This window comes from Leuresthes tenuis, unplaced genomic scaffold (assembly GCF_036924035.1).
Source record: "Leuresthes tenuis unplaced genomic scaffold, fLeuTen1.0.hap1 SCAF_4, whole genome shotgun sequence".
Lineage (NCBI taxonomy): Eukaryota > Metazoa > Chordata > Actinopteri > Atheriniformes > Atherinopsidae > Leuresthes > Leuresthes tenuis.
This window is the reverse complement of record NW_027325358.1, coordinates 29618219-29640145: the sequence shown is the minus strand read 5'-3', so window position 1 is coordinate 29640145 and position 21927 is coordinate 29618219. Positions and strand designations below refer to the sequence as shown.

Below are 21927 nucleotides of genomic sequence, written 5' to 3'. Positions count from 1 at the left end.
AACCACTGAGCAGTGAGTGCATTCAGCATCCCCCCTTTTGACACATGGTCCAACCCATGTGTCAATTTTGAAAAATGAGGAAAAAAATGTTTAGGTAGACAGGGTTTACCATTAGGTCCCATCCAAACACCATCCATATGAGTTGCACCCACAGAGGACCAAATGCGTCCAGAGGACCAAATTTCATCTGCAGAGGCAAAAGTTTGCAAAGCATGGAGATCTGTGAGGGAGTCTTCTGCCTGCAAAGAGAGGGAAGAGAAAACAGGAAAAGATTTAGCTGCTTGCTTAGCTGCAGCATCAGCTCTGGCATTGCCACAAGCAACAGGATCGTCTGAGTTAGTGTGAGCCGCACACTTACAGACCGAGATTGCTGTAGGCAAAAGGATCGCATCAAGAAGATCAGAAACCTGCTTGGAGTTCAGAATAGTTTTACCATCTGATTTAAGGAAATGCCTGTGTTTCCACAGCGCACCAAAGTCATGAACAACACCAAAAGCATATCTGGAATCTGTGTAAATAGTGACAGACTTACCAGCTGCCAACTTACAAGCTTCAGTAAGTGCAATAAGCTCAGTAGTTTGAGCAGAGAAATGTTTAGGAAGAGAACCAGACAACAAAGTGTCATGTGAAGAACATACTGCAAACCAAACACAGTTAGTACCTGTGGCTGGATCACGCAAAGCTGATCCATCTACAAAAAGAATCATGTCAGAGTTTGGAAGAGGAGTCTCTAAAAGATCAGGTCGGGGTGTACAAACTTGTTCCAAAACAGCTTCACAGTCATGAGGCTCCCCATCCTCAGGAGTCGGAAGCAAAGTAGCAGGATTCAGAACAGTACAACGTTTAACAGTGACATTTGGCATATCACAGAGGTGTATCTGAGCCAACGAGCAGTTGAAAGATGTGAAGTTTTCTGCTCGAGAAGAATAATGGCAACAGCATGAGGAACCAATACATACATCATCAAAAGCAGGAGTGGATGTGTTCGGCTAAAAGAAAGTTTGAATGTCCGACCATAGTTTGTAAAAAGCGGGTAAGAAAAGGTTCGAATGCCCGAACATAGACCATCAAAAGAGGGAGCGGAGGTGTTCCGCTGTAAGAAGGTGTAAATGTCCGACCATAGTTGGTAAAAAGCGGGTAAGAAAAGGTTAAAATACCCGACTGTACACAATCAATAGCGGGAGCGGAGTTGTTTGGCTACAAGAAGGTGTGAAAGTCCGACCACGGTTTGTAAAAAGCGGGTAAGAAAAGGTTCGAATGCCCGAATATATACCATCAAAAGTGGAAGTGGATGTGTTCGGCTGCAAGAAGGTGTGAACGTCCGACCAAAGTTTGTAAAAAGCAGTTAAGAAAAGGTTCGAATATCCAACCAAACATAATCAAAAGCGGGAGCAGAGCTGTTCGACTGCAAGTAGGTGTGAATGTCAGATCATAATTTGCAAAAAGCTGATGAGAAAGGGTGAGAATGTCCGGCTATACACCATCAAATGTGGGAGCGGAAGTGTTCGGCTGTGAGTAGGTGTGAATGTCCAACCATAATTGCTGAAAAATGTGTTAGAAGAGACTAGAATGCCGGACAAGACATCATCAAATGCGGGAGCGGAGTTGTTCGGCTGTGAGTAGGTGTGAATCTCCGAGCATAGTTTGTAAAAAGGGGGTAAGAATAGGTTCGAATGCCTGAACATACACTATCAAAACAGGGAGCTGAGGTGGCTCAGCTGCAAGGTGTGAATGTCTGACTATAGTTTGTAAATAAGGTGCGAATGCCCAACAATGTATAATCAAAAGAGGGAGCGGAGGTTTTCGGCTACAAGAAGGTTTGAATGTCCGACCATAGTTTGTAAAAAGCGGGTAAGAAAAGGCTCGAAAGCCCGACTATACACAATCAAAAGCGGGAGCGGGAGGTTTTCAGCTGCAAATCCTTCACTCAAACCAAGTGAAAACTGCTTTGTCCTTCATATTTATCAATTTCTAGATTGACTTCAACAAAGAACAACACTGGATTTTGCAGTAGAAGAAAGAGCAACACTGACGGATCAGTAATCCGAGAATAAGCTTATTTTCATACGTTCTGCATGATTTGGGATTTTATGTATAAAATTAATTCCTTCACTCAAACCAAGTTAAAACTGCTTTGTCCTTCATATTTATCAATGTCTAGATCGACTTCAACAAAGAACAACATTGTATTTTGCAGTAGAAGAAAAAGCAACACTGAAGGATCAGGAATCCGAGAATAAGCTTCTTTTCATACGTTCTGCATGATTTGGGATTTTATGTATAAAATTAATTCCTTCACTCAAACCAAGTGAAAACTGCTTTGTCATATTTTTCAGCAATTATGGTCGGACATTCACACCTACTCACAGCCGAACACCTCCGCTCCCGCATTTGATGGTGTATAGTCGGGCATTCTCACCATTTCTCATCAGGTTTTTACAAATTATGATCTGACATTCACACCTGCTTTTGATGTTGTATGGTTGGGCATTCGCACCTTTTTTTTACCCATTTTTCAGGAATTATGGGTGGACATTCACACCATCTTGCAGCTGAACACCTTCTCTCCCGCATATGATCATGTGCGGTTTGATATTCGAAAATTTTCTTTCATGTTTTTTAGCAATTATTGATGGACATTCAGACCTTCTTGCAGCTGAACACCTCTGCTCCCGCTTTTGATGGTGTATAGTCGGGCTTTCGAGCCTTTTCTTCCCCGGTTTTTACAAATTATGGTTGGACATTCAGACCTTCTTGCAGCCGAAAACCTCCGCTCCCTCTTTTGATCATACATTGTCGGGCATTCGCACCTTGTCTTACCCGCTATTTACAAAACATGGTCGGACTTTCACACCTTCTTGTAGCCGAACACATTCGCTCCCGCTATTGATTGTGTACAGTCGGGTATTTTAACCTTTTCTTACCCACTTTTTACCAATTATGGTCGGACATTCACACCATCTTACAGCGGAACACCTCCGCTCCCTCTTTTGATGGTGTATGTTCGGGCATTCAAATTTTTTCTTACCCACTTTTTACAAACTATGGTCGGACATTCAAACCTTCTTGTAGCAGAACACATCCACTTCTTCTTTTGATGATGTATGGTTGGGCATTCGCACCTTTTCTTACCCATTTTTCAGGAATTATGGGTGGACATTCACACCTACTTGCAGTCGAACAGCTCTGCTCCCTCTTTTGATGGTGTATGTTAGGGCATTCGCACCTTTTCTTACCTGCTTTTTACAAACTTTGGTCGGACGTTCACACCTTCTTGCAGCCGAACACCTCCGCTCCCTCTTTTGATGGTGTATGTTTGGGCATTCAAACCTTTTCTTACCCGCTTTTTACAAACTATGCTCGGACATTCACACCTTCTTGTAGCCGAACAGCTCTGCTCCCGCTATTGATTGTGTACAGTCGGACATTTTAACCTTTTCTTACCCGCTTTTTACCAACTACGGTCGGACATTCACACCTTCTTATGGCGGAACACCTCCGCTCCCTCTTTTGATGGTGTATGTTCGGGCATTCGAACCTTTTCTTACCGGCTTTTTACAAACTATGCTCGGACATTCACACCTTCTTGCAGCGAAACACCTCCGCTCCCCCTTTTGATTGTGTATGTTCGGGCATTCGAACCTTTTCTTACCCGCCTTTTACAAACTATGGTCGGACATTCAAACCTTCTTGTGGCCGAACACATCCACTTCTGCTTTTGATGATGTATAGTTGGGCATTCACACCTTTTCTTACCCATTTTTCAGTAATTATTGATGGACATTCAGACCTTCTTGCAGCTGAACACCTCTGCTCCCGCTTTTGATGGTGTATAGTCGGGCTTTCGAGGCTTTTCTTCAACGGTGTTTACAAATTATGGTTGGAAATTCAGACCTTGCAGCCGAACACCTCCGCTCCCTCTTTTGATCATACATTGTCAGACATTCGCACCTTGTCTTACCCGCGTTTTACAAACCATGGTCGGACTTTCACACCTTCTTGTAGCCGAACAACTCCGCTCCCGCTATTGATTGTGTATAGTCGGCTATTTTAACCTTTTCTTACCCGCTTTTTACCAATTATGGTCGGACATTCACACCGTCTTACAGCGGAACACCTCCCCTCCCTCTTTTGATGGTGTATGTTCGGGCATTCAAACTTTTTCTTACCCACTTTTTACAAACTATGGTTGGACATTCAAACCTTCTTGTAGCAGAACACATCCACTTCTTCTTTTGATGATGTATGGTTGGGCATTCGCACCTTTTCTTACCCATTTTTCAGGAATTATGGGTGGACATTCACACCTACTTGCAGTCGAACAGCTCTGCTCCCACTTTTGATGGTGTATGTTCGGGCATTCGCACCTTTTCTTTCCTGCTTTTTACAAACTTTGGTCGGACGTTCACACCTTCTTGCAGCCGAACACCTCCGCTTCCGCTTTTGATGGTATATATTCGGGCATTCGAACCTTTTCTTACCCGCTTTTTACCAACTATGGTCGGACATTCGCATCATCTTACAACGGAACACCTCCGCTCCCTCTTTTGATGGTGTATGTTCGGGCATTCGCACCTTTTCTTACCTGCTTTTTACAAACTTTGGTCGGACGTTGACACCTTCTTGCAGCCGAACACCTCAGCTTCCGCTTTTGATGGTATATATTCGGGCATTCGAACCTTTTCTTACCCGCTTTTTACCAACTATGGTCGGACATTCGCACCATCTTACAGCGGAACACCTCTTCTCCCTCTTTTGATGATGAATGGTCCGGCATTCTTACCTTTTCTAACACATTTTTCAGCAATTATTGTCGGTCATTCACACCTTTCTCATCAGCTTTTTGCAAATTATGATCTGACATTCACACCTACTTGCAGCCGAACACCTCGGCTTCCGCTTTTGATGGTGTATATTTTGGCATTTGAACCTTTTCTTACCCGCTTTTTACAAACCATGGTCGGACTTTCACACCTTCTTTTAGCCGAACAACTCCGCTCCCGCTATTGATTGTGTAGAGTCGGGTATTTTAACCTTTTCTTACCCGCTTTTTACCAACTATGGTCGGACATTCACACCTTCTTACAGCGGAACACCTCCGCTCCCTCTTTTGATGGTGTATGTTCGGGCATTCAAACTTTTTCTTACCCACTTTTTACAAACTATGGTCGGACATTCAAACCTTCTTGTAGCAGAACACATCCACTTCTTCTTTTGATGATGTATGGTTGGGCATTCGCACCTTTTCTTACCCATTTTTCAGGAATTATGGGTGGACATTCACACCTACTTGCAGTCGATCAGCTCTGCTCCCTCTTTTGATGGTGTATGTTCGGGCATTCGCACCTTTTCTTACCTGCTTTTTACAAACTTTGGTCGGACGTTCACACCTTCTTGCAGCCGAACACCTCCGCTTCCGCTTTTGATGGTATATATTCGGGCATTCGAACCTTTTCTTACCCGCTTTTTACCAACTATGGTCGGACATTCGCATCATCTTACAGCGGAACACCTCCGCTCCCTCTTTTGATGGTATATATTCGGGCATTCGAACCTTTTCTTACCCGCTTTTTACCAACTATGGTCGGACATTCGCACCATCTTACAGCGGAACACCTCTTCTCCCGCTTTTGATGATGAATGGTCCGGCATTCTTACCTTTTCTAACACATTTTTCAGCAATTATTGTCGGTCATTCACACCTTTCTCATCAGATTTTTGCAAATTATGATCTGACATTCACACCTACTTGCAGCCAAACACCTCGGCTTCCGCTTTTGATGGTGTATATTTTGGCATTCAAACCTTTTCTTACCCGCTTTTTACAAACCATGGTCGGACTTTCACACCTTCTTTTAGCCGAACAACTCCGCTCCCGCTATTGATTGTGTAGAGTCGGGTATTTTAACCTTTTCTTACCCGCTTTTTACCAACTATGGTCGGACATTCACACCTTCTTACAGCGGAACACCTCCGCTCCCTCTTTTGATTGTGTATGTTCTGGCATTCGAACCTTTTCTTACCCACTTTTTAGAAACTATGCTCGGACATTCACACCTTCTTGCAGCGAAACACCTCCGCTCCCTCTTTTGATTGTGTATGTTCGGGCATTCAAACCTTTTCTTACCCGCCTTTTACAAACTATGGTCGGACATTCAAACCTTCTTGTGGCTGAACACATCCACTTCTGCTTTTGATGATGTATAGTTGGGCATTCACACCTTTTCTTACCCATTTTTCAGTAATTATTGGTGGACATTCAGACCTTCTTGCAGCTGAACACCTCTGCTCCCGCTGTTGATGGTGTATAGTCGGGCTTTCGAGGCTTTTCTTCAACGGTGTTTACAAATTATGGTTGGAAATTCAGACCTTGCAGCCGAACACCTCCGCTCCCTCTTTTGATCATACATTGTCGGGCATTCGCACCTTTTCTTACCCGCGTTTTACAAACCATGGTCGGACTTTCACACCTTCTTGTAGCCGAACAACTCCGCTCCCACTATTGATTGTGTACAGTCGGGTATTTTAACCTATCTTACCCGCTTTTTACCAATTATGGTCGGACATTCACACCGTCTTACAGCGGAACACCTTCGCTCCCTCTTTTGATGGTGTATGTTCGGGCATTCAAACTTTTTCTTACCCACTTTTTACAAACTATGGTCGGACATTCAAACCTTCTTGTAGCAGAACACATCCATTTCTTCTTTTGATGATGTATGGTTGGGCATTCGCACCTTTTCTTACCCATTTTTCAGGAATTATGTGTGGACATTCACACCTACTTGCAGTCGAACAGCTCTGCTCCCTCTTTTGATTATGTTTGGTTGGATATTCGAACCTTTTCTTAACTGCTTTTTACAAACTTTGGTCGGACGTTCACACCTTCTTGCAGCCGAACACCTCCGCTTCCGCTTTTGATGGTATATATTCGGGCATTCGAACCTTTTCTTACCCGCTTTTTACCAACTATGGTCGGACATTCGCACCATCTTACAGTGGAACACCTCCGCTCCCTCTTTTGATGGTGTGTGTTCGGGCATTCGCACCTTTTCTTACCCGCTTTTTACAAACTATGCTCGGACATTCAAACCCTCTTGTAGCCAAACACATCCACTCCTGCTTTTGTTGATGTATGGTTGGGCATTCGAACCTACTCGTTGCCCGCTTTTCATTAATTATGGGTGGACATTCACACCTTGTCGCAGCCAAACACCTCCGCTCCCTGTTTTGATCATGTATGGTTGGACATTCGCACCTTTTCTCACCCGCTTTTTGCAAACTATGGTCGGCCATTCACAGCTTCCTCTCCACCATACTTGTATGGTGGGATATTCACACCCACTTGCATCCGAAGACCTCCGCCCCCACTTTTGTTGATATTTAGTCGGTCATTCACACCTTACCCGTTTTCTTGCAGCCAAACCCCTCTGATCTCATTTTTGATGATGTAAGATTGGGCATTAAGACCTTGCTTTTCCTGCTTTTCACCAACTATAGACGGACATTCACACCTTCTTGCAGCCGAACACTTCCGCTCCATCTTTTAGGTTTCTATCACACCTTTTTTTCACCGCATTTTATACATTATGGTTGGAAATTCTCAACCACTCATCCGAAGACCTCTCCTCCCGCTTTTGTTAATATATTTGAACTTTAGTCAGACATTCACACCTACTTGCAGCCGAACACCACCTCTCTAGCTTTTGATGATGTATGGTCCGGCATTCTTACCGTTTCTAACACATTTTTCAGCGAAGTAGACTTTAACACGGCTCTGGGAGCGAGCCGAGTGCGGGCTAACCAGGAGAATTGCTTGAAAGAAACGCGACACCGAATGAGCGGTCAGAACAAAGCCTCAATACAGTGTTCCTGTGGTGTTTTTATAAAATGCCGTGAAAAAAAAGGTGTGAATGCCCCGTAGAAAACTAAAACTAAAAACTAAAAGGTTCGGCTTTATTTGGTGAAAAGCAGGTGAAGCAAGGTCTGAATGCCCAACCTTACATCATCAAAAGCGAGATCAGAGGTTTGGCCATAGTTTGCCAAAAGCGGGTAAGGTGCGAATGACTGACTAAATATCAACAAAAGTGGGGGCGGAGGTCTTCGGATGCAAGTGGGTGTGAATATCCCACCATACAAGTATGGTGGAGAGGAAGCTGTGAATGGCCGACCATAGTTTGCAAAAAGCGGGTGAGAAAAGGTGCGAATGTCCAACCATACATGATCAAAACAGGGAGCGGAGGTGTTTGGCTGCGACAAGGTGTGAATGTCCACCCATAATTAATGAAAAGCGGGCAACAAGTAGGTTTGAATGCCCAACCATACATCATCAAAAGCAGGAGTGGATGTGTTCGGCTACAAGAAGGTTTGAATGTCCGAGCATAGTTTGTAAAAAGCGGGTAAGAAAAGGTGCGAATGCCCGACAAAGTATGATCAAAAGAGGGAGTGGAGGTTTTCGGCTACAAGAAGGTTTGAATGTACGACCATAGTTTGTAAAAAGCGGGTAAGAAAAGGTGCGAATGCCCGAACATACACCATCAAAAGAGGGAGCGGAGGTGCTCCACTGAAAGACGGTGTGAATGTCCGACCATAGTTGGTAAAAAGCGGGTAAGAAAAGGTTCGAATGCCCGAATATATACCATCAAAAGCGGAAGCGGAGGTGTTCGGTTGTAAGAAGTTGTGAACGTCCGAATTTAGTCGACATAGTGAGTTGTAGGAAAATAGGCAGGGAGCAATGCCGGCTGGGGTATATGTTCTTGTATGTTGTCTGACTGTTTGATTTGAATGTGTTGCGTAAGTGTCCTGTTGAATGTTACATGTTTGGGCTTTGACACGCTTCACTGTGGTTGTTAACTGTGTGGTGTGTCCTGAAATGTTATATGTTTGGGCTGTGTGACATGCTTAATGCTTTTCAGTAGCAACCCACTTATTCATATATAGCAACTGACAACATAAGAAGTCCGGACATACTTTGATAGTAGTTGTAGAAGTATCCTTATTGATAATAGATAAACTAATTCATAGTGATAGAACAGTAGATGAACAGGTGCCTGCACATGTCTCATGAAAATAAAATGGGTGTATGATTGCTGACGGCAGAGCAATACTGCCAAACTTATGAGTTCTTGTGGCAAACTTGATTCAGTGTCTTGACGTGTATACGCTGTTTCGCTGACTTGTCACAAGAAACAAAGTGTGTTTGATAAGATCCGACCATTTTATTACGGGAGGATCAGTATGTATAGATTCTGATGTGACTGATAAACCCATTCGTATCTTAAGCATAATCTAATACGTGAGACAACGCCCTGGCACACAATCAAAAAAAAAAAAAGAGAGAGAGCGGTTTTGTGTCCCCACAGTCCATAATGTAGAAAAGAGAGAAAAAAGCCTTTCTGATTTGGTGTGTGTGCTCACAGTGCAGAGTGTAGAGAAAAGAGAGAAAAGAAAGCCGTTTTGGTGTCACGGGTGTTGTGACTTACACACACACATTTCTGAATTGAGAAAGGAAATTATTTTAGAGAAAGCACTAGAGTTTAGATCCCACATTTGTTGATAGGCATTCATTTAATTTATCTTTTAATCAGTTTTAAAGTGAATACTAACTGAGAAATGAAAAAGGTGAAGAGTTTAGAAGCTTGGTTCAAGAGCAAAACTTGGTTTATGATCAGCTGAGTCTCTAAACAGAACAGCAAAGGGCTTCATCGAACATTTAAAAAAGATTCAGATTGTTAGAATATCCAGAATTTATAGGAATGGTGGTGATTACTCTTATTTTCTAGAATGGAAATAACTGCACCATGTCTGTTTTATGAATTTAAGGGGCTAAAAAGTTTTGTTCTCGTTTTTCTATGATTAACCGAATGTATGTGAGAGTCCAAACAGACAGAAGGGTTACGGCCGAGCGCTGGACCTTCCAAAAAAGATGAGACAGGCTGGACCTGTGCCATACTAGTTAAGACCTGCCTGTGGATAACAGGTTCTTTAAACTCTCACACACACAAACTCACACACGTTTGCACACATACACCCATACACACACACATTCTTGAACTTGCTGCAAGATTAAACATTTGCATTAACTGACTCCAGCAACTCTGAGTCTCATTGAGAGACTTTTCTCAACAATTGGGTCCTCAAACCAGATCTCAACGTTTTTTCCGCTTTCCAGGGTCGGAGCTGAAACCGTGCACGGGGGAGTCCAGTACTCCTAATGAAAGACCCCCTGCTGAATTGCGGTAATTAGGGGCCAGTGTCCACTGAAAGGGGGAAAAAGGGACGAGATTGTACTTTTGAATCAATGGCCAGAAGCCATTGGCAGTGCAGGCATCAACAATAATGGTGTTATTTCACCCATTAACACTTAAGGTACCTCATGCAGTGGCTGTGATATGGTTACTTAACAAAATATCTTTACCAGACATCTCTCCTACATAACAGTTCTTCTTTCACAGCCACACCTTGTTGTCACACTGCTACCTACCCCACAGATGGAAAGCCTCATGATTGCATGTCAGAAATAACCATCGGTGTTTTACCCAGGCCGTACTGATATACGTTATGAAAATGCAGAAATAACTATATTTATTCAACAGGTCAAGCAAAAAACCCTGATGGCACAAATGCTACAGGATTTGCAGTAGTAACAGAAACTGAAGTTTTCTTAAAACAACCACTACCAAAAAATTACTCTGTTCAAGCAGTCGAATTGGTAGCTTTAACTGAAGCTTGTAAATTAAATAACAAAAAGGTTGTTAACGTTTACACTGACAGTCAGTATGCCTTCTCAACTGTACATGTGTTAACACAGCATTGGAAAAACAGGTATGTTGACATCCACAGCTAAATGTATAAACTACAAATATTTTAGCATTATTAGATGTTATTCAATTGCCATCTACAATAGACTCGTATGAATGACCGGAAGGAAAACCATACTGCCAAAGAATTTGTTTAAATATGCTGCAGTATTGAGCCACGCACCATGTCATGTCTCAACAGGAGGGATGGAAGCAATAATGAACAAGGTTTTTACAGCATATGGTTTTACTAATTATTGAATTTTTTTTTTTAGAATAAATAAATGAATAAAGTTTTGTCTAGCAGGTCAAATATGTGCAAAATACATTCCACAGGGCAATCTAAGACCAAAACGAAGATAATTCCCTAAGCCAGTGTATCTTTTTCAACATATTTGTTTGGATTTCATTATTTCATTATTGTGTAGATTTCATTGAACTAAATTAATGTTAAGGGAAACGATTCTGCTCAGTGACAACAGAGGTTTTTACCAAATGGTCTGAAATATTTCCATGTGCACAAGCAGATGCACTCTCAGTAGCAAAATCACGCGTAAAATAACTCATTTCTAGATTTGAAATTCCTGAAAAGATCTTCAGTGATAATTTGACACACTTTGTAAACTATGTCATCTCACTGATGGCAAAGAACTTAAAATAGATCTTAGAAACCACTGTGATATAGAAGGTTTCGCTAACACATTGGAATTGTTTTACTATTTACATATGCATGTGCAGTGAAGAATTGCTTGCTGCTGATAAATGCAAAGAAGAACAGCTTACACATAGATGCTCACATATAGGCTGCTGAATGCAATGAAGACCTGCTTATCCAGTAAAGTTCAATGTCAATGTGTAATATTCAATTAGGATTTGCAAAACAGTGAAGTTAAACAATGAATGGGTCCATAGTCGGTATGAGAAGACTACAGGAATATTTACCTGGGTGTACGTTCAAACAGAGATGAGAAAATTGCGATAAATTATTGTTTGTTTGTTTGTTAGTATGTATATGAATGTTATGTGTATAAACTGTGTTGAGTTGTAGTTACTCAGTAGTGTCTCAGTGAAACAACCGACGGGGGAAGCCTTGCGGTGACAACAAAAGCAGTGTTTTACTGATCAGTCAAGTTGCTCCAGTGTACTCCATACAAACTGGTTGGCTACTGAAGGGATAGAAAATGGGGAATACTTGTTTTAAAGCAAACAAGGAATTAGATGGGAAAAATACATGTTTTAACGGGACCCAGACAATATTATATAGATGTCGCCACTGAAGTAAAGAACATTTACGTGGGATGGTGTGAGGGTCCTCGTTTGGCTGACGTTCGCTGATATGCTCGCCATGCTCAGAACCAAGTTGAGACGCGTAAGACAACCAAAAGGGACAAGTGTGAAAAGGAGCTGCATTTGGCAACCATGACCATGTATTACGCAGTTGGTGTAAACAGAGGACGAGGCCGAAGTCGAAGACGTGGACGTGTGGGAGAGGAGGTCGAAATGGGCCACGCCAGAGCTATGATCCGAATATTTGTTTTTACTGTGGCCAGACTGGACACTGGAAGAAGGACTGTCCACAGCTGAAAAGTGATGAAATTGGGCAAAAGACTGACTGAGGGTGGGAGGCAGGTTCTGGACGTCACGCGGCAGCGGAGCCTCCACTAATGGGTGATAGCACAAACACACTCACACATTTTTCCTGCTCTGTGTAGTGAAGCAACGCTTGCCGACTGTGATTCACGTAGTAAAGTTTTGCATGCTATTTCCGTCCTAGAGCAAAGATATTTCTCTCAGAATATAGGAACTTATGTTCATCAGTAGTGACGTCAGGGGAGTTTGATTGTCCTCCAAAGTTAAGTGGAAACCACGTTTACTGTATGTCTGCATCAGGCCAGGTTGTGAAGGAGAAAATGACAATGCCCATTGCGTGTTGTCACTGAGCTCTCCTTCAAACACTCATTTTTGTTATCAGAGTTGTGTCCCATTAACCTGATGGGCTGTGATCTCATGTGTAAATTAGGCATTATTTTAACTTCTACACCAGAGGGTGTTAAGGTTATGTTACAGCCTGACAAAGTTTTCACAGCAGTGCAGTTTGATTCATCGGCACTTACATATGCTTATGAGTGGAAACTTCCCAGCTCTCCTTTTTCACAACAACTAGTAGAAGAAGCAAAAGCGTTAGTTTCACCCCTTTCTGATTTCATGCAACCTACTGATTTGCACTGCACATCACACATTTCTTTGGGGCCTGACAATGACTATGAGAAGAAGTGAAAAAATATGTGCGCCTACTTTATTGACTCCAGAGCACTTCGATTTTTTTAATGTTTGTGGTACTCGCCCTCACATTTCCTTGGCCAAACGTACACACAGGCAGTGACAAGGTGTGGGAGAGTTTGTTGCTACATGTCAGAAAGAAATGGAGTGGACCGTTTCACCTGCTGATCCAAATTTGATGTTTTCTGAACGATTGTCAGCATACAAAAAAACATTTTTGAGTACAATGCATTGTCAAAGAACTGTGGACTTAATTACTACCACAGAATCACATTTTGAAGCATGTTTTTTATCTGAAACAGATTTGTCTTCGATACCCATGTTGGCTGAAGTGCCCAATGATCTTTGGGCTAAGAGCAAATATGATGTGGGGTTGATAAAAGGCTGTGAACCAGTAATTGTCACCCCTAAATCAGACTTTTGTCCATGTAAAAAACAATACCCTTTTAAGCCTGAAGCAATTAAAGGGATTAAACCTGTTTTTCAATCTTTTCAGAAAACAGGCGTTATTGTTCCTTTTGAAAATTCACCTGTGCTTACTCCATTGATTCCTGTTAAAAAGATTAAAGATGCTGGCCAGCCAGATGAATGGCGTTTTGTACAGGACCTCCAAGCGGTGAATGCTGCAGTTCAGCCACATGCTCCTACTGTGCCCAACCCACACACTATTTTGTCTCAAATTACATCAGATGCACAGTTTTTCTCAGTGGTTGACTTGTCGCCAGTGCACCCTGATAGCCCATTTTGGTTTGCTTTTTAGTTTGAAGGGAGATCTTGGACTTTTACCCGGTTATGCCAGGGGTACTGTGAAAGTCCCACTATTTACAATGCTGCCCTCAAAGCTAGTCTGGATTAACTTCAATCAACCACAGGCTCTGCTCTTTTGCAGTATGTGGATGACATCCTTTTATGTAGTCCATCTAAACAACAGTGTGAAAAAGACCAAATGACTCAAATAACTTTCTTGCTTTCAAAATTTTTCCTCTAGTGACGCTGACTTAGAGAGGGATGAAGATAATCATGTTTAATTGTTCATGTTTTGATTGTTTATCATTGGACCCTTTATTACTATGATGCCTCCATTTTAAACTCATGTTGTGTGCAAATGCAGGCTGATGTTTTACAGATAAAGTTATTATTTTCCTTGTTTCTTTTGGGTTGATTAATATAATGGTATTATTAGTTAAAACTGCTTTGTACTTCATATTTATCCATGTCTAAATAGCTTTAAACAAAAACAAACGTAGTACTTTTCAGGATAGGAAACAACAACACTAAATTTTTTCAGGAATCCAAGAATAAGCTTCTTTTCACGAGTTCTACACAATTCCGGATTTTGATATAAAATTAATTCCTTCACTCAAACCAAGTTAAAACTGCTTTGTCCTTCATATTTATCCATGTCTAAATAGCTTTAAACAAAAAAGAACGTTGTACTTTGCAGGATAGGAAAGAACAACACTAAACCTTTAGGAATCCGAGAATAAGCTTATTTTCACGAGTTCTACACAATTTCAGATTTTGTTATAAAATGAATTCCTTCACTCAAACCAAGTTAAAACTGCTTTGTCCTTCATATTTTTGCATGTCTAAATAGGTTTCAGGCATAAAATTCTTCATATTACCCTGTATGTGAAAGAAGCATACTTGTGATGGAGCAATACACTCCTTTTGGGTAACCTAAACTGATGGTTGGGGAGGAAAGTTAGAAGAACAATCAACTATCAACCAAAGACAGATGACGTGATGAGCGGGCAATATAACTGTGTGTTTTTACTTCAGTGGTCAGAGCAACTCTGTATTATGTACTGTGTTGTTCTCTCTTTCAAGATATTATTATTAAAGCCTCTTATCTCCTCAGAAGAAAATAACTGACTCTGTGCGTTACTAAATTTCCACCACAATTTTGGCGTCACGAACAGGATCCCTCGACTGGTGTCTCTGGACCGGATCGCAGTGCATGGCCAGCCTGGACTGAAGTAGCTGTTCCAGCCTCATACCTCCAAGGCCTTTTCTGAGAGAGAGGACTGGCAGGTCCTTTTCCTGAATACCAGCGCTGGGATCATTTTTGAAATATGATAGTCTGAGACGATAGGACTGCTTTTTAGTTTTTATTTGAATAAAAGAGGGTTTCCCGGTTGTGTCATTAGTGAGACAGAGATTTCATGGGTAAGTGAAACTTTTGAAGCAGTCCGAAGAAGTGTGAAGTACTCCGAAGAAGTGTGAGTACAGATTAAGGTCCTCATTGGAGACGTCCTTTGAGTAAAGGAATATATTTCCCCATTCCAAGTCTGAGAATGGGAAACAGTAGGTCTCAGACTTTTGACCCTACCGTTAGAAATAAGAAAATTAGAAGAAAAGTTTTGCAAATATGAGAAGAAGAAGAAGAGATGAAGCAAAAAAAAGAAAATTAAGTTTAAATAAGAAGTAAGAAAGGTATAGAATTTTGGAAAAAATAAAGTGTATTAAGAGAAAGAAAGGAAAATGTTAAACAAATGCCATGACGGAATGATGATAATAATTTAGTATTAGCTGTGCCGGATCCAGACCTGGACTCCTGCCCTCCACGACGCCTGCAACAACAACAGCCAGCCCTGCCACAAGCCTCTGGCTCTCGGGAAGAAGGGACTTCTTCCATCCTCCCTCGGGAAGAAATTCCATCATTCTCACAACATCAGTTACATAGGTCTGATGATGAGGAAAAGGAAGACGTTTGGTTCTCCAGCGTACCTGCCCAAGAACTTTTAACGCAAGTGACAAAAATCCTTTACCCACAATCTGGACTTCAGAGATCTAAACGTGAGAAAAAACAAAACCAGATTCAAACCATGCCTATGGTTAAAGTTGCAGTTCCCACTGGACCATTACTGGTTTATCGACCCTGGACTGAGACTGACATCATGGAAGCATAACAATGCTTACCAGATCCAGAGATTTCTGGACCCCATTTTGCTGACGAGTTGCGAGATTTCTGCGCACAATTCTGCCTGACTGGGGTTGAATTGCGTCGCATATTGGCAAAAAAGTTCAAACCGACCGACCTCGGCAAAATAGAGGCCAGTATGCTACAACTGGATTTGCGACCTACCAACAGTGAACGAGGACATAATGATAACGCTCAATATGAAGCAGCCATCCAAAGACTGTGTCAAGCCATCACCACTCAATTTCCAACCAAAATCAATATGTCCCACATTTACACCTGCAAACAGAAACCTGGTGAAGGGACTGATGATTTTGTACACCGCATCCTTGAGAAAGTCAGCAAGCACAGCGGTCATCAGAGACCAAGGGATTTGGGTAATGAATCAGGACCATGGGAGAGTATTGCATGCAATGGAATGTCCGACCATAGTTGGTAAAAAGCGGGTAAGAAAAGGTTAAAATACCCGACTGTACACAATCAATAGTGGGAGCGTATGTGTTCGGCTACAAGAAGGTGTGAAAGTCCGACCATGGTTTGTAAAAAGCGGGTAAGACAAGGTGCGAATGCCTGACAATGTATGATCAAAAGAGGGAGTGGAGGTGTTCGGCTGCAAGGTCTGAATTTCCAACCATAATTTGTAAATACCGTTGAAGAAAAGCCTCGAAAGCCCGACTATACACCATCAAAAGCGGGAGCAGAGGTGTTCAGCTGCACACAATCAGGTTTTTGCAAATTATGATCTGACATTCACACATGCTTTTGATGATGTATGGTTGGGCATTCGCACCTTTTTTTACCCATTTTTCAGGAATTATGGGTGGACATTCACACCTTCTTGCAGCTGAACACCTCCTCTCCCGCATATGATCATGTGCGGTTTGATATTCGAAAATTTTCTTTCATGTTTTCTAGCAATTATTGATGGACATTCAGACATTCTTGCAGCTGAACCCCTCTGCTCCCGCTTCTGATGGTGTATAGTCGGGCTTTCGAGCCTTTTCTTCCCCGGTTTTTACAAATTATGGTTGGACATTCAGACCTTCTTTTAGCCGAAAACCTCCGCTCCCTCTTTTGATCATACATTGTTGGGCATTCGCACCTTTTCTTACCCGCTATTTACAAAAAATGGTCGGCCATTCACACCTTGTAGCCGAACACATTCGCTCCCGCTATTGATTGTGTACAGTCGGGTATTTTAACCAACTACGGTCGGACATTCACACCTTCTTATGGCGGAACACCTCCGCTCCCTCTTTTGATGGTGTATGTTCGGGCATTCGAACCTTTTCTTACCCGCTTTTTACAAACTATGCTCTTACATTCAAACCTTCTTGTAGCCTAACACATCCAGTCCTGCTTTTGATGATGTATGGTTGGGCATTCGCACCTTTTTTTTTACCCATTTTTCAGGAATTATGGGTGGACATTCACACCTTCTTGCAGCTGAACACCTCCTCTCCCACTTATGATCATGTGCGGTTGGATATTCGAAAATTTTTTTTCATGTTTTCTAGCAATTATTGATGGACATTCAGACCTTCTTGCAGTTGAACACCTCCGCTCCCGCTTTTGATGGTGTATAGTTGGGCTTCTGAGCCTTTTTCTTCCCCGGTTTTTACAAATTATGGTTGGACATTTAGACCTTCTTGCAGCCGAAAACCTCCGTTCCCTCTTTTGATCATACATTGTCGGGCATTCGCACCTTTTCTTACCCGCTTTTTACCAATTATGGTCGGATATTCACACCTTCTTACAGCGGAAAACCTCCGCTCCCTTTTTTGATCATTTATGGTCTGGCAATACTACCTTTTCTTACCCGTTTTTGAGTAATTATGGCTGGACATTCACAGCTTCTTGCAGCCGAACACCTCTTCTCCCGCTTTTGATGATGAATGGTCCGGCATTCTTACCTTTTCTAACACATTTTTCAGCAATTATTGTCGGTCATTCACACCTTTCTCATCAGCTTTTTGCAAATTATGATCTGACATTCACACCTACTTGCAGCCGAACACCTCGGCTTCCGCTTTTGATGGTGTATATTTTGGCATTCGAACCTTTTCTTACCCGCTTTTTACCAACTATGGTCGGACATTCACACCTTCTTACAGCGGAACACCTCCGCTCCCTCTTTTGATGGTGTATGTTCTGGCATTCGAACCTTTTCTTACCCACTTTCTACAAACTATGCTCGGACATTCACACCTTCTTGCAGCGAAACACCTCCGCTCCCTCTTTTGATTGTGTATGTACGGGCATTCGAACCTTTTCTTACCCGCCTTTTACAAACTATGGTCGGACATTCAAACCTTCTTGTGGCCGAACACATCCACTTCTGCTTTTGATGATGTATAGTTGGGCATTCACGTCTTTTCTTACCCATTTTTCAGTAATTATTGGTGGACTTTCACACCTTCTTGTAGCCGAACAACTCCGCTTCCGCTATTGATTGTGTACAGTCGGGTTTTTTAACCTTTTCTTACCCGCTTTTTACCAACTATGGCCGGACATTCGCAGCATCTTACAGCGGAACACCTCCGCTCCCTCTTTTGATGGTGTATGTTCGGACATTCGCACCTTGTCTTACCCGCTTTTTACAAAATTTAGTCGAACATTCACACCTTTTTGCAGCCGAACACACTTTTTTGCAGCCGAATTTGGGCATTCGAACCTTTTCATACCCACTTTTTACCAACTATGGTCGGACATTCACACCGTCTTACAGCGGAACACCTCCGCTCCCTCTTTTGATGGTGTATGTTCGGGCATTCGAACCTTTTCTTACCCGCTTTTTACAAACTATGCTCGGACATTCAAACCTTCTTGTAGCCGAACACATCCACTCCTGCTTTTGATGATGTATGGTTGGGCATTCGAACCTACTTGTTGCCCGCTTTTCATTAATTATGGGTGGACATTCACACCTTGTCGCAGCCAAACACCTCCGCTCCCTGTTTTGATCATGTATGGTTGGACATTCGCACCTTTTCTCACCCGCATTTTGCAAACTATGGTCGGCCATTCACAGCTTCCTCTCCACCATACTTGTATGGTGGGATATTCACACCCACTTGCATCCGAAGACCTCCGCCCCCACTTTTGTTGATATTTAGCCGATCATTCGCACCTTACCCGCTTTTGGCAAACTATGGCCTTCTTGCAGCCAAAAACCTCTGATCTCGCTTTTGATGATGTAAGGTTGGGCATTCAGACCTTGCTTCACCTGCTTTTCATCAAATATAGTCGGACATTCACACCTTCTTGCAGCTGAACACTTCCGCTCCACCTTTTAGTTTTCTATGGGGCATTCACACCTTTTTTTACACCGCATTTTATAAAAACACCACAGGAACACCGTATTGAGGCTTTGTTCTGACCGCTCATTCGGTGTCGCGTTTCTTTCAAGCAATTCTCCTGGTTAGCCCGCACTCGGCTCGCTCCCAGAGCCGTGTTAAAGTCTGCTTCGCATTCACTCTCTTTTCTCAGCAGATTAAAAGAAACTTCCATCCTGCACCGCTGTTTGCTTTTTCACAAGAGCAGAGGAGAGCGCACCGTTCCCAGCAGCACTGCAGTACCGGGTCGATGCTTGGAGTGAACGGAGCAAGCTCCTTTTTCAACTCCTATTGATAAAAATCCATTTAATATGTAGTCCTTGCATAGACATATCACATATTAAACTGATAAGTACAGATACTACACTTGATCTTAGCCAAAAGGCCGAGAAGCGATATCTGTCCACTGGTTTACGTCCGAGGGCCCTTCCTGGCACAATGCGCACTTGTAGCGGTGTTCGTTTTATGGCCATAGTGTCACTTTGCACCTCCGCCCACCCGCTGCACTGAGCACTCTTCAACCCTTTTAAATGGTATAACTTTACACTACCGCACGCTCCAGCAAGCACCATTCAAGCAACAACTTTGCACTCCAGCTTCGAACATCGGCACAGTCACAACAAGTAAGGCGACTCTACTCAGAGAAGTCACTCTGCACAGTAACAAGATTTCTTTTGCACAGACAGAAAGGGCTTCACCCGCAAAGGTAAAGCCTGCCAAAAATAGAAACAATTCATTAGTGCTGCTCTCCACGGAAGTCTTTAGTAAAAGGCGAAAGACTTGTACATTATGAAGAGAAACCAGTGTACGATTATCCATCACTGCGGGAGCAGGGCATCAGGCAAGTTGGCATAGCCACCTTCCCCATGGTGAGCTTTGCTTGGTTGAGACGCTTGCTCCCCCCCCTTGCTCCTCGGCTGACTAAGTAGGAACAATCGGGCCCTATTCGATGGCTGCTTTGTCTTTTACTCTGTGCAAAAGACAAGGCTGCCACAAACAACACGGGAACACCGTATTGAGGCTTTGTTCTGACTGCTCATTCGGTGTCGCGTTTTTTTCAAGCAATTCTCCCGGTTAGCCCACACTCGGCTCGCTCCCAGAGCCGTGTTAAAGTCTGCTTCGCATTCACTCTCTTTTCTCAGCAGATTAAAAGAAAGTTTCATCTTAGGCTCCCTGAAACTTCCATCTTGCACCGCTGTTTGCTTTTTCACAAGAGCAGAGAAGAGCGCACCGTTCCCAGCGGCACTGCAGTACCGGGTCGATGCTTGGAGTGAACGGAGCAAGCTCCTTTTTCAACTCCTATTGATAAAAATCCATTTAATATGTAGTCCTCGCATAGAGGACATGTCAGACATTAAACTGATAAGAACAGATACTACACTTGATCTTAGCCAAAAGGCCGAGAAGCGATAACAGTCCACTGGTTCACGTCCGAGGGCCCTTCCTGGCACAATGCGCACTTGTAGCGGTGTTCTTTTTATGGCCATAGTGTCACTTTGCACCTCCGCCCACCCGCTGCACTGAGCACTCTTCAGCCCTTTTAAATGGTATAACTTTACACTACCACACGCTCCAGCGAGCACCATTCAAGCAACAACTTTGCACTCCAGCTTCGAACATCGGCACAGTCGCAACAAGTAAGGCGACTCTACTCAGAGAAGTCACTCTGCACAGTAACAAGATTTCTTTTGCACAGACAGAAAGGGCTTCACCCGCAAAGGTAAAGCCTGCCAAAAATAGAAACAACTCATTAGTGCTGCTCAACGTTGTACTTTGCAGTAAAAGAAAGAGCAAATCTAAAGTTTCAGGAATCCGAGAATAAGCTTACTTTCATGAGTTCTTCACGATTTCGGATTTTGCTATAAAATGAATTCCTTCACTCAAACTAAATTAAAACTGCTAAACCGCTAATCTGTTACATACAAGGCAGATGTCAAATTCACCGAAATAGGATCTAAGGGTATTTGGCCAATCGAGCTGTAGCAGCTTCGGTAAAAGAGTATAAGTTGAAGAGTTTGTGAATAAAGGTGTGCGCACACATAGTGAGTTGTAGGAAAATAGGCAGGGAGCAATGCCGGCTGGGGTATATGTTCTTGTATGTTGTCTGACTGTTTGATTTGAATGTGTTGTGTAAGTGTCCTGTTGAATGTTACATGTTTGGGCTTTGACACGCTTCACTGTGGTTGTTAACTGTGTGGTGTGTCCTGAAATGTTATATGTTTGGGCTGTGTGACATGCTTAATGCTTTTCAGTAGCAACCCACTTATTCATATATAGCAACTGACAACATAAGAAGTCCGGACATACTTTGATAGTAGTTGTAGAAGTATCCTTATTGATAATAGATAAACTAATTCATAGTGATAGAACAGTAGATGAACAGGTGCCTGCACATGTCTCATGAAAATAAAATGGGTGTATGATTGCTGACGGCAGAGCAATACTGCCAAACTTATGAGTTCTTGTGGCAAACTTGATTCAGTGTCTTGACGTGTATACGCTGTTTCGCTGACTTGTCACAAGAAACAAAGTGTGTTTGATAAGATCCGACCATTTTATTACAGGAGGATCAGTATGTATGGATTCTGAT

General features: G+C 42.6%; 3 non-coding genes across 3 annotated transcripts; all 3 read right to left on the bottom strand.

The window, feature by feature from the left end:
* Positions 1 to 19546: 19546 nt before the first annotated feature.
* Positions 19547 to 19734, bottom strand: LOC140306143 (U2 spliceosomal RNA). The gene has a single exon (XR_011915500.1). It is a non-coding gene; the product is annotated as a U2 spliceosomal RNA (small nuclear RNA).
* Positions 19735 to 20032: 298 nt separating this feature from the next.
* LOC140306282 (U5 spliceosomal RNA) lies at positions 20033 to 20146 on the bottom strand. Its single transcript, XR_011915604.1, has one exon. It is a non-coding gene; the product is annotated as a U5 spliceosomal RNA (small nuclear RNA).
* Positions 20147 to 20557: 411 nt separating this feature from the next.
* On the bottom strand, positions 20558 to 20748 carry LOC140306048 (U2 spliceosomal RNA). Its single transcript, XR_011915412.1, has one exon. It is a non-coding gene; the product is annotated as a U2 spliceosomal RNA (small nuclear RNA).
* Positions 20749 to 21927: the final 1179 nt, after the last annotated feature.